The sequence below is a fragment of the Gorilla gorilla genome, chromosome 6, assembly GCF_029281585.2.
Source record: "Gorilla gorilla gorilla isolate KB3781 chromosome 6, NHGRI_mGorGor1-v2.1_pri, whole genome shotgun sequence".
NCBI lineage: Eukaryota > Metazoa > Chordata > Mammalia > Primates > Hominidae > Gorilla > Gorilla gorilla.
Window position 1 is genome coordinate 53595611 of NC_073230.2, and position 15396 is coordinate 53611006.

The 15396-nt window shown below is 45.2% G+C and overlaps 1 protein-coding gene across 5 annotated transcripts in view; it reads left to right on the plus strand.

The window, feature by feature from the left end:
- LOC109025131 (putative uncharacterized protein FLJ46235) overlaps nt 1-15396 on the plus strand; it is a 36734-nt gene that overhangs the window by 5429 nt on the left and 15909 nt on the right. For all 5 annotated transcript variants that reach the window (XM_055347814.1, XM_055347812.1, XM_055347815.1 and 2 more), the window contains exons 3-7: nt 253-384; nt 4158-4223; nt 6383-6441; nt 7518-8013; nt 14899-14963. The gene's annotated coding sequence lies outside the window, so the exon portion shown is untranslated. The remainder of the gene's footprint in view (nt 1-252; nt 385-4157; nt 4224-6382; nt 6442-7517; nt 8014-14898; nt 14964-15396) is intronic.

A 15396-nucleotide genomic window follows, 5' to 3' on the forward strand; every position in this document is an offset into this window, starting at 1 on the left:
CTGGCCTGGGCATCTGATGGGCCTGCAAGGGTGGTCCAGGGGCTAGGGCAGGGACTTTGGAGTCATGCCGTTGGCTTTGAATCCCGACTCCTACACTTCGTAGCTGTGAACTCTCCATGCCTCAGGGACCTGCAGAACTGAGCTGTGTCTGAGCCAGGTTCCATCCAGGCACTGTGGATCCATCCAGAGGGGCACTGCCTCAGGTTGCTCACTATTCACTGCCTTCTCAAGCAGACCCTTGTCTCCTTCTAGGCCCTCACAATCCAGTGGAGGAGACGAAACTCATCTGCCTCTGTCCCTCTGGGCACGCCTCATGCCAGGTGCATCTGTAGACAGGGGCCATGCTCCTGGGCTTCCAAAGTTGGAGAAAGCTGCCAGGCTCAGGTGGGTACATCGCAGCAGCTGCTGCCCTCTGGACACAGTGACAAAAGAACCCTCTGGGCCTGGAGCCGTGGTCTGGGGCATTGGGCAAGGCTGTTGCACTTCTCTGAGCCCATTTCCCCATCTGGAAAGTGTGCTGATTGTATCTCCCTGTGGGCACTGAGGGCTCAGTGTTAGTTTGAGAGCCAGCATCTGGGGTTTGGGCTGTAATTCCCCGTCAGCCCCATAGCTGCGGGGAACCAGGGACTTTGTTGGGATTACCCTAGGCATCAGTTTAGCTTCCTGCCCCTGGCTTGGGCTCAGCACCTGAAGTAGTCTAGGGGGTAGGTGGTCCTGGTGGGGGCTGGGGCTTTTCCCCAGACTGAGGTCACACCCAGAGCCAGAAATCTTGGTGCCTGCTCTGGGCAAAGGTGCCAGCCTGTGCGACAAGAGCGAAACTCCGTCTCCAAAACAAAAACAAAAAACCTTGCATCATTTCAAGGGGCTCACACCTCCCTAAGGGCCTGGTAATTGGCTGGCTCTGGCCTGCATCTGGCCCCGAGGGTGTAGGTAACACCCCACCTTACCTGGTTTCTTCCTGCCAGGGCCAATCTTCAGACCTCAGGACTTTGCAGCCTATCCCACCTCCCCTCTGGCCAGCCTTGAGCCCTTGTGGGTCCAGCACTTTTTCCAGGCTGTCTCCTGGTTGTCCTTCTGCCTCGAGGCCTGGCTTATGCTGCTCCCCCTCCCACTCACCAAGACCCACAAGGACCACTCCACACCCAGCTCAGCCCCATCCCCTCAGATAGTCCTCTCTCTTTCCTCAGGTGGCCGGGTGCATATCTTGGTGTGAGGACCTTCACTGTATCTGGGAATGCCTACTGGTCACCTCGGTGACAGAGACCAAGGCATTTACCTGATATGAGTGTCTTGGTTCATTGTCTACATGGCTAGGGAGGGAGTCAATAATAGGCTTTTCACTTGCTGCAAGGGCCGGTTCTCCTGGCCCCATGGCTCTAGGGATGGAGGACGCTGCAGGAGATGCACCACTCACTTCCCAGCTGAGGACTGTGGGTCATCTCAGGGCGATTTCACAGTCCCCACATGCCCCACCCCCTCAGCTCTGCAAATACCAAGCAGTGCAGCCTGCCTAGGGGATGATGGGCTCGAGAGTGCCCAGGTAGTGCCCAGAGTGCCCTTGGCAGGCCCCTCACCTAGCTGCTTCCACAGCTCTGTAGCCAGAGTTCTAAACTTTTTTGACCGTGAAGTCTGCTGAGAATAAGAGCTGTGGACTGTTTTCCCAGAAAGGCATGTACATGCTCTCCACACAAAACCTTTCATTGTGGCCAAGCACAGTGGCTCATGTAATCCCAGAACTTTGGGAGGCAGAGCCATTCGGATCACCTGAGGTCAGGAGTTCAAGACCAGCCTGCCCAACAAGACGAAACCCTGTCTCTACTAAAAATACAAAAAATTAGCCAGGTGTGGTGGCAGCCACCTGAAATCCCAGCTACTCCGGAGGCTGAGGCAGGAGAATCACTTGAACCCGGGAGGCGCAGGTTGTAGTGTGGTGAGATCACGCCACTGCACTCCAGCCTGGGCGACAGGAGCGAAACTCTGTCTCAAAAAACAAAACAAAACAAAGCCTTGCATCCTTGCAGGGGACTCACACCTCCCTAAGGGCCCAGTAATTAAACCCCTTGGGCCTGAGGGTGAGAAACTTTGTCTCAGTTCTTCCCTGAGTGATCAGCCCAGGGGTAAGGAAGGAGAAGCCAGAAAGCAGGACCCATGAGAAGGGCCCACTCCTGGAGTTTGAGGCCCACTCCCTCCTGCCCCTGCTTCTCCTCTGTCCAGGACTCCTCCCTGCTCTGCCCCACTCCTGGGGCCATAACCGTGGGGAGCTGTGGTTCTCTACAGGCTCCTGGGCACAAAGTGGGCAGGCTCACCTGGAGGCGATCAGAGCAACATGGCAGGAAGTGAGGGGGAAAGCCGCCCTGGAACTGCACCTCTCTGCCCCCTGATGTCACTGGCGTGCACTCCTCCCTCCCCTCACTCAGGCAGTGGCAAGAGTTCCATGTGAGCACTGTCCTGCTCCCTCTGCTGCCCTTTTTTTTTCTTGGGGCTACCATAACACTCCCTTCCCCAGCCCTGCCAACCTGGTGGGACATTGTGCTTCCCTCTCACAGGGTCCTGGGGACAGGCCCATCCTTTATCATACCCACAGAGAGACCCCTTTTTTCTTCAGGACCTGGGGAGCAGCCAGGTTCCATGAGTTAAATGCAGATCTGAACCAAGCTGGGATTGGGGTACACATACTCCTGTACTGAAAAGTAGCTAGGGATTCCAACTAGGTGAGAAGGAGAGTGGGGCAGAGCCAGACCAGACAAGGACTGATCACCTGGAAAAAGCCTGCCATCAAAGGTCTTGGCAAATGCTGGGTGCAGTGGCTCACTCCTGTAATCCCAGCACTTTGCGGGGCTCAGACAGGTGGACTACTTGAGGCAAGGAGTTCGAGTCCAGCCTGGGCAACATGGCAAAACCCCATCTCTACTAGAAATACAAAAATTAGCTAGGCGTGCTACACTCCTGTAATCCCAGCTACTCAGGAGGCTGAGGCAGGAGAATCACTTGAACTGAGGAGGCAGAGGTCGAAGTGAGCCGAGATTGTGTCCCTGCACTCCAGTCTGGGAGACAGAGTGAAACTAGGCCTCAAAAAAAAAAAAGAATATGGCCTTGGCAGAGAGGGGCCAGCCCGGCAGTGCCTTCCCTTGGGTTTCTCCTGGGTAGGCCTCTGTCATGAGGAGGCGCTTCCTTCTGCCTGTCCATGGCCCACAGCAATGGAATGTCTGCTTCTAGGGGTTGGGTGGGAGACTGCTGGCAGAACTGGAAACCTTCAGGTGGGGTTTTTTTGTTTTGTTTTGTTTTTGAGATGGAGCACCGCTCTGTCACCCAGGCTGGAGTGCAGTAGTGGAATCTCAGTTCACTGCAACCTCCGCCCCCCTGAGTTCAAACAATTCTCCTGTCTCAGCCTCCTGAGTAGCTGAGATTACAGGCATGTGCCACCATGCCCGGCTAATTTTTGTATTTTTTGTATAGATGGCATTTCACCATGTTGGCCAGGCTGGTCTCGAACTCCTGACCTCCAGTGATCCACCCACCTCGGCCTCCCAAAGTGCTGGGATTACAGGCATGAGCCACTGAGCCCAGCCCCTTCAGGGGGGTTTTGAGGCTTCACTACAATACTAGTTTCCTGTGGCTGCTGCAACAAATTACCACACACTTAGTGACTTAAAACAACCAAAATGTATTCCCTTACAGGTCTGAAGGCCAGAATTCTACAGTAAGTCCTACTGAGTCAAGGTGGGAGCAGGGTCGGTGGCTTCTGAGGCTCTGTGGGAGAATCTGTTTCCTGGCTGTGGAGGTGGCCTGCACTCCTCAGCTTGTGCTGGGATTACAGGCCTGCACCACTGCACCCGGCTGCTGTAAAGTCTTATTTCACACAGCTGAGACATGTTTTAGGAAGTTTGCTAAAAGACCCCTGGAGACCTCCTTGTTGTGACCTCCCTGTTATTATGTCTAATTTGATTGAACTTTTCTGCCCTCCTGCTTTTCAGCTTCTCTAATAGTCTCCCATTAAACCAATTCTAAGAACCACCAAAAAAGGGAAATTTTTTTTTGAAAGCAGTAAAATGATATGGACTGTTAGAATGTAAAATATATGAAATAAGTCATTATATGTTAGCGCTGCTCTGACATAGGGATGTATTATTGAGAATCAACTTTTGTTCGATTTTCAGAGAAATGGAATAATCGTATCGCTGATCTACGTAAACAAATTGAAGAATTGTCTGAAAGAAAGTATGGTATGTCTAAACTGGAAAAGTCCTGTAATCTTATGTTCATGGGCGTTTACACAACGGAGTTACTGTTCATCATGGGGGTACCGTGGACAAGCCCAGGGCTGCCGGCGAGTCATGCCATCCTTACACGTTTCTCCTTGTAAGGTGCTCTATAGTGTCTACACACTTTGTTTCTAGATTGGTGCAAAGCTGAGGAAAAGTTGTATTTCTTTAATTATTAGTTAGCATTTCTTTTAAACTTTCAGTATGGAGATTGGAAATTTATTTACATATTTATTACAAAGTCCTGGATCTTAGGGATTTCATTGAATTATTTATTTATTTATTTTTGAGATGGAGACTCACTGTGTCGCCCAGGCTGGAGTGCAGTGGCACGATCTCGGCTCACTGCAACCTCTGCCTCCTGGGTTCAAGCAGTTCTCTGCCTCAGCCTCCCGAGCAGCTGGGATTACAGGTGCCAGCCACCACTCCTGGCTGATTTTTGTATTTTTAGTAGAGACGGGGGTTTCGTGATCTTGGCTAGGCTGTTCTTGAACTGCTGACCTCCTGATCCACTCACCTCAGCCTCTCAAAGTGCTGGGATTGCAGGTGTGAGCCGCCATGCCTGGCCAAATATTATTTTTTTAAATGAATTGTTTCTCTTAGTCTGCTTTGTTAAATTTGGAATTCATCTGGGCGCGGTGGCTCACACCTGTAATCCCAGCACTTTGGGAGGCCAAGGCAGGCAGATATCTAGGTCGGGAGTTCGAGACCAGCCTGACCAACATGGAGAAACCCCGTCTCTACTAAAAATACAAAATTAGACGGGCGTGGTGGCGCATGTCTGTAATCCCAGCTGTTTGGGAGGCCAAGGCAGGAGAATCGCTTGAACCCAGGAGGTAGAGGTTGCGGTTAGCCGAGGTTGCACCATTGCACTCTAGCCTGGGCAAAAAGAGCAAAATTCCATCTCAAAATAAATAAATAAATAAAATGTTCAGTACTCACCAAGGTGCCCCTATTGTCTCTACTTTTATCTTGATGCATCACTGAATTGATGTTAGATTTCAAATTCATCATTGCCCTTATGCTATTCTATCCTGAAGCCACCTTTATATAATGTTGAAAGAAATTAGTGATTTGTTATTATCCTCTCTCTGTTGGTATACATCAAATGCTCACCTAAAAAGAGCAACAACCAGTGGAAAACACATGATGTTTTTATTTGGATGACTATTTACTTGTAACCTACTAGCAAACTATAAAATTGTATGATATGCAGAATTTTAACTGAATTGCTTTAAGTGAACATTTAAACAAGATAAACCATATTGATGGTATTTATGTTAATATACTTAAAATGAACATTTTTCTTCATCATGAGTAATATAACCTACTTCTTAATGAAAACCTAGCGTTAAATTTGCTAATGAATTCAATAACATTTTCATAATATTTTTAGTTACATGCTTAAGGTTCTCTTAGTGTTTCTCCCACTTTTTAATAGCTTATGCCTTTTTCGCCTTTGGGTTTTTTTGGTTCATTTTAAAGCAAAAACCTCACAACATGTGATACCTGGAAACACTGTAACCTAGTGGTAAGACCATAGGCCCTGGGGACACAGGCTGGCCATGTCTCTTCTCCTGTCTGAGCTTTAGTATCCCTCTTCTGTGGTCATGAGAACTGAAGATCTGTTCCAAAGATTTGATAAGATAGTAAAGTGCTTCACATAATACCACACATATAAATACACACTAAATGCTTCCTCCTTATATTTTTATTGGTTGATTGATTGAGACAGAATCTTGCTCTTTTGCCCAGGCTGGAATGCAGTGGCATGATCGTGGTTTCTGCATCCTCCACCTCCTGGGTTCAGGCAGTTCTCCTGCCTCAGCCTCCCGAGTAGCTGGGATTACAGATGCCTGCCACCATGCCCAGCTAGTTATTGTATTTTTAGTACAGACGGGGTTTTACCATGTTGGCCAGGCTGGTCTCGAACTGCCGACCTCATGATCTGCCTGCCTCAGCCTCCCAAACTGCTGGGATTAGAGGTGTGAGCCACTGTGCCCAGCCTGTCTTTTCTCTTTACACCCACAGTTCATGATGAAATATTAAATATGTACTAGTGGATATTACTTTGCTGAATATTGCCTAGTGAATATTAAGTATTTATTCTCACCTTTCAGACATGAACTTACGAATTCAACAGGTGAAGATTTACAACTTGATAAATCAGCTTCGTGAGGTACGTCTTCAGTCTTAAGTCAGATTAGAAGATTATGTGAAGTAATTAACGCTTAACATCGATTTAATGGTAGCTTCCACATGAAATAGTATGCCTCTAAGTATTAATTATGTCCTGGGACAGGAGAATTCATGTTGTCAAAATTCTCATACTCTCTAGAACAATAAACTCATTTTCTTTTTATTAGTAAATATTGTATTTATGGGTAGACAAAACTGAAAGAACAATATTTGTTCTACTTTTGAGATGCAAGATTCATCTGGCATAGTGCATTGAACAGGTTATTATTGAAGTCTACACCAGTCAACTGAATAAGCATTCATCAAATGTCCATGATATGCAGGACATAAGTTTTCTTTTAGAGTGTGGAACCATGCATATTATCTTGTAGTTAGATATGTTTTTAAAGAAATAGAAATATAATTGATTTTCTTGTTTTGGCTCTGGAGTGGGGACGAAACAGAATGGATTCACACTGTTTAGATTTACTAAAATGGAAGGATTGCAGCAAGATCATATCCCTAGTCTCCCTGTAGCAAATGTCACCTGCTAGCTGTTTTTTTTTTTTTTTTTTTTTTTGTAAGTTGAAGTTTTGTTCTGTCGCCCACGCCGGAGTGCAGTGGTATGATCTCAGCTCATGGCAAGCTCACCTCCTGGGTTCAAGCAATTCTCCCTGCCTCGGCCTCCTAAGTAGCTGGGATTACAGGCCTCTGCCACCAAGCCTGCCTAATTTTTATATTTGTAGTAGAGTTGGGGTTTCACCATGTTGGCCAGGCTGGCCTCGAACTCCTGACTTCAGGAGATTCACCCGCCTCAGCCTCCCAAAGTGCTGGGATTATGGGTGTGAGTCACTGCACTTGGATTTAATGGGATATTTCACTACAGACTTTGGTAAACAGAATATTAGCATTTTTGGTGTTCTTTTTATTTTACTCATACTATTTTTCTTTGGACTCAATCACAATAACAGAATTAAAGATCAAAGTGTAAAAGTTAAAGACCAGTACAGATTCAATGATTATTCTTTTCTACATATTGTGTTTAAATGATATCCCTTTTTCTTTTTGTTCTTATAGCTCGAGCTGTAAAAGCCAAAGGTCCAGTGATGATCCCATACCCTTTTTTCCAGTCTCATGTTGAAGTTTTTTATGTAGAAGGCCTTCCCAAAGGAATTTTTTTTTTTTTTTTTTTTTTTGAGATGGAGTTTTCGCTCTTATCGCCCAGGCTGGGGTGCAATGGTGCAACCTTGCTGGTCACTGCAACCTCTGCCTCCTGGGTTCAGGAAATTCTCCTGCCTTAGCCTCCCAAGTCGCTGGGATTACAGGTGCCCACCACCACACCAGGCTAATTTTTGTATTTTTAGTGGAGATGGGGTTTCACCATGTTGGCCAGACCAGTCTTGAACTCCTGACGTCAAGTGATCTTCCCGCCTCGGCCTCCCAGAGTGCTGAGATTACAGACGTGAACCCATGCCTGGCCAGGAATTTTGTGTTTTAGGAAGGCTTTCTAATGGAATTCCTGGCCTTGAGAGGATATTACTTTCGAAGGAAAGGATTTTTTTGTTATTAAAAGGTAAGATTCTTGGATTCTTATTGGACTGTTAGCTCTGTTATGAGTAATTCATCTTTAGTCATTCACCAGTAGGGTTGTATTTAATTATGTCTGAGTTATTTTATGGTGGTTTTGTTTTGTTTTGTTTTTTACCAGATTTTGTTCTCATTGCTCTGGCTTGAGGGCAATGGTGTGATCTCAGGTCACCACATTCTCTGCCTTCTGGGTTCAAGCAATTCTCCTGCCTCAGCCTCCTGAGTAGCTGGATTTACAGGCATGCGCCACCATGCCTGGTTAATTTTTTGTATTTTTAGTAGAGATGGTGTTTCACCATGTTGACCAGGCTGGTCTAGAACTCCTGACCTTGGGTGATCCACCCGCCTCGGCCTCCCAAAGTGCTGGGATTACAGGCATGAGCCACTGCGCCCGGCCTGGGCCTGCTTCTTTCTCTTTTTCTTTTTTTTTTTCATTAGCAGCTTAAAATTGGTGCCTTATTCAGACACAAGCAAAAGGACATTAGCCCAGCTTTGGAAATAGGTGTGAGCCCATATATGATCTTCCTAGTTTCTCCTCCCCCTTTGCTTTTTGCTCTCTTGTTAGTATGTTAATTGTTTTCACTCTCTGAATCTTTTTTCCCCATTTCTTTGGCAGACATTTTTACTTGTCTTGGAAGAGTAGGCGAAGAGCTGTTTTTAGGACTCTTTGAAAGGGTACAGTATGGGTGACAGTCTTGGCTAATGGTAACATCCAGGGAGCTGGGGTCAGCATGAGCTGGAATCAGTTCAAATTAGCAAAGCACTGGCACTCAGTGGCAGGAATACAAGTGACTGCAAAGTGTTAAACACATCTGGAAAGGGATACTGACATCATCCTCAGAATCTGTGGGGAGTTCACATAGCCAGTTAAGACCCATTCTTCTTTGACCCTATAAAGATTCTTTAAAGAATAATACCCTTAGTGGTTTTCTAGCCAGCTTGCCTGCTCATTTATCTTTGAGGACAACATGCCTTGTGGAGCTCCACAGGCCCCAGAGGGGTATGGATTCTGCATTCGAAAGTGCTGAAGCTGAGAGACTGGGTCTTGGTGGACCCCAAGAGATCTGTTTCTCCTCTACTCATTGTTCCTTTTTTTCCCAGCAGCTGGCATTGCTGTTTAAATGGGTTGTTCTTTGCTGTTTTAAGTTGTTTCATAGTGGTGTGTCAGGATTTGGGTTTTCTGAATACTTTCCAAGCTGGTGACTTGAGTGGTGGTTAGGGAGGAGCTGTTTTAGGGCTGTTCTGGAGCTATTGAGGTCAGGTGTCTAGATACTCCCAGCTTGTCTGTTGAGGAGAATGCTGTTCTCATTGTGCTGCCTTTGGTGGTGCTGTGTGTGGCTCTTTAGATGGGGGTGGAGGTGAGCTGGGGGAGTTAATGAGATCTTTTTTAGGTGCTTTTGATAAAGTAGCCTACACTACAGGATTCATTGTGACTTTTTTCCTTAACCTGTGCATTTCTCTCTGCTAGCTTTTGCTGTCTTTCTCATGCCTTTGATTTTCCCAGCTCCTCTTGGTTGAATTAACATAAGTGCTCTGCTATGGTTTAAATGTGTCCCCCAAAGTTTATGTGCTGGAAACTCAATCCTCAATGCAACAGTTGGGATGTGGGGCCTAATACAATAGCCTTCATGAATGAGTTAATGTTGTTATTGTGGTAATAGATTAGTAATCACAGAGTGGGCTTATTATAAAACAGAGTTCAGCCCCTTTTGCCCTCTTGCTTTCTTGCACTCTCTTTTCCTTCTGCCTGCTGTAGTGGGATGATGCAGCAAGAAGACCCTTACCAGATGCAGGCCCCTCAACCTTGGACTTCCTAACATCCAGAACTGTTAAGAAATAAAATTTCTTTCTTTCCTTTTCTTCCTCCTTTCCCTTCTCCTCCCTTTTCTTCCCTTCCCCTCCCTCCCTCTCTCTCTCCCTCCCTCCTTCCCTCCCTTCCTCCTTCCCTCTTTCCCTTCCTTCTTTTCCTTCCTTCCCTTCCTTCCTTTCCTTCCCTCCTTCCCTTTTTCCCTCCTTCCTTCCTTTTTTCTTTCCTTTTTTCCTTTTTATAAATTATGCAGTCTGTGGTATTCTTTTATAGAAGCATGAAATGGACAAAGACAGACTCCATTTTCAAGAACAAGCACTTTTGTAGTTTTTGAGCGAATTATGACTGTAAAGGAAGTTCTATACGTAGCCTCAGATCTACTACCTAGGAAGCATGCTACCAAGCAGACCTAGGATCTAGGATTTGATCAAGTGCTGGGCAACATGATACCTCTGCAATTTAGCACCTCCCTATATACCTCCAGTTGGCTCAGCCCATCAGGACTAAAACTACCCCTCATATCCTAATGTCTCTTGTAGGCAGAAGCCTTGCCTAAACCCTAAGCTGCTTGGCTCACATTCTGTCTTGTGCTTTTTTTGTAGGGGTTCAAATATACACAAAAGAAATGTGTTGAACCTCCATGCACCCAACCCGCAGATTAAGCAGTTACCTCCATTTTTCCAGATTTGTTTCATCTGCTTCCATCTCCCTAAAAATTTGTGTTTGTACAGGAAAAACTGAATAAATAGCTAATTCTCCACCCTACCTCTCATCTTAAGTCACTTTTCAGAGTAGTAAGTTAGTGACCTAGTAACCTTCCCTCTAATGACCAGTAGTTTTTTTTCTGAATACCATTATGAACTCATAGATTATTGTTTGCATTTGATGTATTTCAGGCCATTGCAGTCTTTATTGTTTTGGATGCTTACATTGTCTCATCCAGGTTAATAATTATCTCTTCAAGTTGACTTTCATGTCTTTTTGACGTGATGTCTTTTGGACTTTGATGGCTTCCTTGCTTTCTGGCAAACAAGATGTTCCAGGATCAATATACTGCACCATACATGGAGTCAGCCATTTCTCTAGGGAACCTTGATTCCTTTTAGTAGAGAACACAGTTTGAGGTCTTGGACTGAATGACTTTTGTGAACCTACTCTCCTGAGACTACAGCCTGCATCCCTGCATATAGCCCGTTAGGAGCTCTTGCTGGGCACCAACAGATCTCCTAAAACTGCTATATAGTTCTGCCTCACTCTTAAAAGATTCCTCTCTTGGGAGTTTTGTGCTCTACCCCCAGATGTGGTCTTTCTGGTTCTGAAGCTTTTGCTTCAGTCACCCTGAATTTTGCCAGCCCTATGCATGCTATACCTTGGATTGCCAACTTGCCCTCACTGAAGCCAGTTTCTCTGGTTAGAATAGTTGCCCCAACCCATGCCTAATACTCTAGTAAACAAGGTTCTACCTGGGCTTGGGTTAACTTTTGCTCCTTTGGGCCCTGTGTTCTACCAGCATTCCATTTATCTGAAACTCTCCCTCACCTTAAGAACCTATCTGTTCTTTAATGATTTACTGCTGCTTCCTGGGTTCAAAAGAACCCAGTTCAGGAGTTTCTGTTTTAGTTTGAGATCTTATAGGCCTGTCTCATCAGGTTGGTGTCAGCCCAGCTAGGATTAGGCAGAATTGGGTGGGGGCTGTAGTGCATTTTTGGCACAGCATGTACCTGTCTGACTAATTCTCTGTCTTTTCTTTCCTTTTGCAATTCATGGGTCTTAGCGTCTTCTGAATGGTGTTTAGTAGGTCATCCTGTTGATTTCCTGCTAGGGAGTAGCATACTCTGGCTCTGTACCATTGGCCAAGGGACTTAAGGATAGATGAAGGGCTGCAGTTTTGTTAAATGGAACAATATGAAGAGATGGCATTGTAAAAAAAAAAAAAAAAAAGGCTTGGCAGCAGGGCCCATTTGAATGGTTGGTCCTTGGCTCCTGTGTTGATATAGGCAGATCCTTGACGGGAATTTGGAATGATCCCAAATATTGTAGATCACTGGTACATCAAGTCATCCTCAAGGTTGTCTGTGTAACAGTCTTGAATGATATTTTATCAGTCTTTGGAGATTCTCTGTATAGGGTTTAATCATTTAGTTATTTCAGTTGAGCCTGTTTAGTTTCTTTGCAAGGAGATAAGAAATGTGAAAGAGATGCAGACATTAGGGAAAAAAGTCAGGAGCCTTGTTTCCCCACCCTCTACTTGGGTTCTGGAACTGGACTCATAGGTGAGTAGTGAGGAGCTGGGCCCAAGCACATTAATCCTAGATCTAGCTCTGCTTTGCGCTCGCTCCAGTTCTTGTATCAAATTCTCTTCAAGCCACCCAGAGTAGTATGTAGAGGAGTCATTCAGGACCGTGCTTATACTTCATTATATCAAATGGGAGATCCAGTAATTTATAGCCTGTTATTTCTGGAGTCTGGAGATGGCTCTGCATAAGATTTGCTGAAGCAAATTTTATTACATTAGAAGAGAACGTAGCTGGCTGCATCCTACACTGGAAGCTTTTAGATGCTAATAAGGAGGTCATGTAAAGGTCACAGAATGACTCTGGAATCCATTCCCCACGAAGAAAGAATAATGACATTCTATGTTGGCCTCTTTTCATTTCCCTTTGATTTTAAGTAATAAATTCTCTCCTCACTTCCCAGCTGAATGGTTTGGGAGTCTCTATTCCCTAGAAAGACTCTGGTCACATACCCATCAGATTAAATTAGGTGAAAACTCTTTGGTCTTCATGAGTGTTGAAGGATTTCAAAGGGCTAATGGAAATTCTTCTAGAAGTAACTGCAACCTCCTCCTTCCGGGTTCCAGCGATTTTCCTGCCTCAGCTTCCCAAGTAGCTGGGATTACAGGTGTCCACCATCATGCCCAACTAATTTTTGTATTTTTAGTAGAGATGGGGTTTCACCGTGTTGGCCAGGCTGGTCTAGAACTTTTGACCTCAGGTGATCCGCCCACCTCAGCCTCCCAAAGTGCTGGGATTACAGGTGTGATCCACCGCACCCAGTTAAACTTCAGTTTCTCATGTTCCATGCATAGGTCAGGGTCTTAGGGAGTGATTCATTCTAGCAGAACTCCCTGGATTTTAGGGCAGGTATTCCATTTATTAATTGACAAAGGAGGCATATTTCTCCCCTGATAACCCAAAGATTTAGGTCATTTTCCCAGAGACTCCATTTCTACTGTGAGGGTTCTTGGAAAACTAAGCAGAGGATGAGGAAAAGTCTGTGAACAAGCTTGCTGGTCTCTCCCTATCCTACAGAAGAGCATACCTCTTCTGTAACCAGAAGGCCCTTTTGATTAGTCAAGGCTGGACAGACTGAGATTAGGGGTGTGTGTGTGTGTGTGTGTGTGTGTGTGTGTGTGTGTGTGTGTGTGGCTTGAGACAGGGTCTCACTCTGTCACCCAGGCTGCAGTGCAGTGGTGTGATCTCGGCTCACTGCAACCTCTGCGTCCCAGGTTCAAGCGATTCCTGCCTCAGCCTCCTGAGTAGCTGGGATTACAGGCACATGCCACCGTGCCCGGCTAATTTTTGTATTTTTAGTAGAAATGGGGTTTCACCATGTTGATCAGGCTGGTCTCGAACTCCTGACCTTGTGATCAACCCACCTCGGCCTCCCAAAGTGCTTGATTACAGCTGTGAGCCATGTGCCCAGCCTATTTGTCACATATTTTATCTTTCCTTATGTTAGCTTATTAGCTTTATTTCTTTATTGTCCTTTTTTTTTTTTTGAGATGAGGTCTCGCTCTGTCTCCTAGGCTTGAGTGTAGTGGCACAGTCTCAACTCACTGCAGCCTTGACCTCCTGGGCTCAGGTGATCCTTCCACCTCAGTAGTTGGGACTATAGGCACATGCCACTATGCCTGGCCAATTATTTTTATTTTTTTATTTTTACTAGAGACGAGGTCTTGCTTTGTTTCTTAGGCTGGTCTGGAACTCCTGGCCTCAAGCGATCCCCCCAACGCCCCATCCCAAAGTACTGGTATTATAAGCATGAGCCACCATGCCTGGGGTATCTGTGTCTTTTCCATTTATTTATAGAGTTACTTTGTCTTTTACTAATTCAATGATCTGTTTAATCTTTTATTAAATTATAAAAATAGTAAATACCTTTAAATAAGTGAAGAATGTCCTTCACTCTTTAGACCCATAATCTTATCTCAGGAAACAACTGCTATTGAGAAAACGGGCCGTATCCTTCAAGATACGTACATGGTGATTGAACATCACTTCACATTTTCGTATTTTGTGGACATTTGTGCCAATACCTATTGATCTATCTTAATCCTTTTCATGGTTGCATAATATTTTATTATATGGATGTATCACAATTTACCAGTACCAGTCAACTGCTGGAGGCATTTAGGCTCCTTCTAATATTTGCTTTGAGCTCTTTATATAATTAAAAATTAACCCCCTCAGCCAGGTGTGGCAGCTCATACCTGTAATCCCAGCACTTTGGAAGGCTGAGGTGGGAGAACATCCTGAGTGTAGGAGATCACCACCAACCTGGTCAACATAGCGACACTTTGTGTCTACTAAAAATTAAAAAAAAAAAAAGAGCTACATGTTGCAGTGCACACCTGTAGTCCCAGCTACTGGGGAGGCTAAGACTGGAGGATCACTTTAGTCTAGAAGGTTGAGGCTGCAGTAAGCTATGATCACACCATTGCACTTTAGCTTTGCTAAGAGCAAGACTGCATTTCGTAAACAAAATAAAAATTAGATGGGAATATTGCTCAAGCCCTGGAGGTTGAGGCTGCAGTTAACTGTGATTGCACCACTGCAGTCCAGCCTAGGTGACAGAGCAAGACCCTTTCTCTAAAAATAAAATAAAATAAAAATTAACCTTCTGTCATATTTCTGAGTAACACCTTCCCTCCTACGTTTCTCCTAGAAGCCCTTAAATTTTGTTTTTCACATACCATTTAAAACTTTTGTGTGCTGATGTCTGTCTGTGTCATCCCTCTTTTTTTTTTTTTTTTTTTTAAGAATGTCTTTTTGTCATTTCTAGCTGGACCTACCATGAAAGACTTCTGAATCCAGGAAGAGAGACTGACTGGGCAACATGTTATTCAGGTACAAAAAGACTTGGACCGTAACTCAAAAATGATCAGATAATAGTGCATGCATCAAGTGCAATGGGAAGCTCTTCTGGAGAGGGAGAGAAGCTTCCAGTTAAGGTGACATTGAAGCCAAGTCCTGTAAGATGAGGAAGAGTTATATGAGAGTAGGGAGGGAAGGGGGAGGTGGAGGGATGGGGATTGGGCTGGGATGGGATGGAATGAGCTGCCCAGGCAGGGAAACCAGCACTATATAGACCTGAACAATGAAGATGGCACATTTTGTTCAGGGAATGGTGAGTTAAGTGTGGCAGGAATGCTTTGGAGAGACGGTCATTTGCTTGTATGGAATTTTGCCCAAGAGACCTCATTACAGTTTCTAATTTTTTGATGTTATCATGCATCACTGCCCTTGTCAGTATCATGATCACAATAACATCAAGCATAAT